Below are 3654 nucleotides of genomic sequence, written 5' to 3' on the forward strand. Positions count from 1 at the left end.
ATTTGATAAAATATAAAGGGAAAACTTCTTTTATTGAATTGGATCCATAAGAAATGAAACAAACGGATATTTCATCCAACGATTTAACCACGTGGCCAACTATAGAACATGGAGACAAGTAAATTATTTGGAAACTCCTTTACATAAAAACTCCTGATTAGCCAATTCCAAAATATATTAGTCTGGAATTGCTATTTATGTTATGATGGTCTTGATAGATATTTGTGTTTATACTGTATGGGTGTATGTGGGCTGAGTTTTTATGTCCGAAATGCATTCTACTAAAAATTTGATTGTGGTTAATTGAAGGCTAATTTTTATAAAAATTTAGTCTATTTTGTTCCAGTCAGTCCCTGATGTGATAAGCCCTCCAATTTATTAGGTTAATTCATTTAATCTTAATAACAGGTTGTTAGAGACTTGCGCAACACAAAACCATAGGGACAAAAATAAATTTAATGGTAATTATAAATACAATTTAACTTAAAATGTGACTAAATATAAAATTACATTCATCTTTATATTAACGCAGTTATGTTATGAGTAATGGAAAGTCTCGCATGAAGATACGTACCTTTCCCACAAGCAAATTTAAATCATTACGAATAAAATATCACGATGAACAAATCCGCTTCAACTAATTATGAGCATCGAGTGATTTGTATGCCTTCATCTGATCCAGTGTGACAGGTTGTTAAAACCAAATAATTTACTTGTCTCCATGTTCTATAGTTGGCCACGTGGTTAAATCGTTGGATGAAATATCCGTTTGTTTCATTTCTTATGGATCCAATTCAATAAAAGAAGTTTTCTCTTTATATTTTATCAAATCATTATCTTTTAAATCGGCTGCAAAGCCAGTAAAATTCCTTTCTTCCACGTTGATGTAATAAAGTGATCAAGCGGGGTAACGTGAAATCAGCAACCAATATGGCGGACGATTGTTTTGTTGGGCGGAGCGATGACGTTATATCACGTGACTGCACCCCCTCTATTGTTAATTTTGTGTTCTTGGATAATCATATTGTAAAAATAAAAAATAATATAAAAGATTGATGGCAATCGTTTTATCTTATAAATTATATATAGTAAAATAAAAATGTTTAATTTTTGTGCACGTATTTATTTACATACCCTTAATGATGCAAATCTCTCAAAGAAATTAATTTAAAAAATAAATATATATATATATATATATATTATATATATATATATATATATATATTTATTGTGTGTGTGTGTGTGTGTGTGTGTGTGTTATGGACAAAGTGATTAATTAATCGGGCATTATTCAGAATGCCCGGTCCAGTGGCGTAGCATGGGTGTCAGCCGCCCGGGGCGGAGGAAAATTTCGCCGACCCCTTATTTAGGTATTTTTACAAGATATTATTATCTATTGTGAAATTTTGCCGCCCCTATAAGTGCCGCCAGGGGAGGGCCGCCCCTGCCGCCCCCACTAAGCTACGCCACTGGCCCGGTCATTATGAATAATGACCAAAAAGAGCAGGCAGTGTAATAAATATTGATTAATTTATCAAATTGACCGGTCATTATGAATACTGCTATCACCTAGTCGGGCAAAGTGATAATAATAAGTTGAGGAATGATCATCCGACATACGCTAGCTAATCCACACTCAGTTGCGTGTGAGTATCGTGTTTAGTACCGAATTTAAAATTTGATAAAAAAAACTTCCACTTATTTCATTTAGAAATATTTATTTTTTGTGAATTATTTCAAAGTATTTTAAAAAGAACATGTAATCTTTTAAAACTAAGTACTATTAACTATATTAATTAAATGGCAGAATTTTACCTATGTGCACCATCTTGGCGGTGGTTCGCGACTGTTTGTGCTCTCGACGGATTTCTCCCGGAGGGGAGCCGCCGGCAGGCCGCCGATTGTTTAACGTTAGTAGATATTGATACATACTAGTTATTGATACGTGTGTTCAAGAACTACCGTGAATAAATAACTAGTGACGTTAAACAATCGGCGGCCTGCCGGCGGCTCCCTTCCGGGAGGAATCTGTCGCGAGCACAAACAGTCGCGACTGCCGCCAAATTCGGTACTAAACGCAATACGCACGCACAACTGAGTGCCGATTGGCTAGCATATGTCGCATGATCACTCCTCAACTTATTATCATCACTTTGTCCAACTAGGCGATAGCAGTATTCATAATGACCAGTCAATTTGATAAATTATTGAAATTTATTACAATGCCCGATTTTGTTGGTCATTATTCATAATGCCCGACAAATGTATTAATCACATAATGACATAATGTATTTTTTTTTTTTTTTTTTTGTAACTCTTTCCGCCCAGTGGGCACTAAGAGGGCCTCGTACAGCAAGCCCATTATGGGTTCGGCCAGGCCTACAATGGGGTGGCCGGGTGGTGAGGAACGGGGACCGACATATCCGGACTGACCACACCCCGAAAAATTCCTGGGGATTGCTCGACCCGTCCGGATCGATCCCGGGTCCCCCAGGGCGGTAGGCTGCTAACCTTGACCGCTCGGCCATCCGGCCTCCTGACATAATGTATTAATCACTTTGTCCATAACATATATATATATATACAGTATATTTTTATGTTATTTTTATATCACATATAATTTATACATTATAGTATATTATTGTGGCTTATTATTATGGTGTATTATTATTGTATGTATTACTTTTATAATAATCTTGAATTTAATTAAAAAAAACAATAATTCAAAACTTTTTGAATAAAGAAAAAAATATAGTTAGAATCGTTGATATATTTATTAATTTCAAAGTTAAACATTTTTAATCAATGTTTTTATTTATTAAAAAATCCTCTAATTTTCTTAAGCAAATTTGTGAAGGTCATTACGAAATAATATTTATTTTTAGAGATTTTTTTAATGTCGGAGATATTTAGAATTTTCTATAATATTTGCACACGAAAATATAATCTTTTTAAACAGTTACTTGAAAATTAAAAAAAAAATTAAAAAAAATAACATTTTATAGGCACTAAACAAATTGCTTCTTATATTAGCGATGAGTCACGTTTACAGGAAAAATAAATGACTAATCAAATACTGTACATGAACAAATACATCAAATCTTCCATGGTAAACGTCACTTTTGGTCTTCATTTTTATTCATTATATGCATCAAAAACATATATTTACTGTTTAAAAAAGTATTTGGAAGTGAGTTATCTTAGATTACCCAAATTAAATTGGAATTTTATAATAAAATTGAAAATTTTAAGTAATTAAAAATAAGAAAAATTCATACTTTTATATGATCTTTAGTAAAAAAAGTTTATACATAAATTATTTAAAATTTTTATTCGTATGAATAAGATCAATTCAATGAATATTTTTCTAAAATTTCTTAAATAAGATTGTGCCGAAATAAAATTTTATTCGGGAAAATATATCTTAATTTTATCGTTTTGTAGATATATTTTGATTTAATATCAATAATTTTTACTTATCAGTAACGTCAGAATTGAATTGATAAAACCATTAGAGTAGGGAAAACAAGCTTTTGTTATACGCAAAAATCAGAATAGTTAATAGTTTATCATTTGAATTAGTAATTATTTTCAAAAAATAATATAAGAAGTCTGTCCATGTATTAAACTATACAACTATTAAACTATATATTT

The sequence above is a fragment of the Centruroides vittatus genome, unplaced genomic scaffold (assembly GCF_030686945.1).
Source record: "Centruroides vittatus isolate TY-2023 unplaced genomic scaffold, ASM3068694v2 contig_1154, whole genome shotgun sequence".
NCBI lineage: Eukaryota > Metazoa > Arthropoda > Arachnida > Scorpiones > Buthidae > Centruroides > Centruroides vittatus.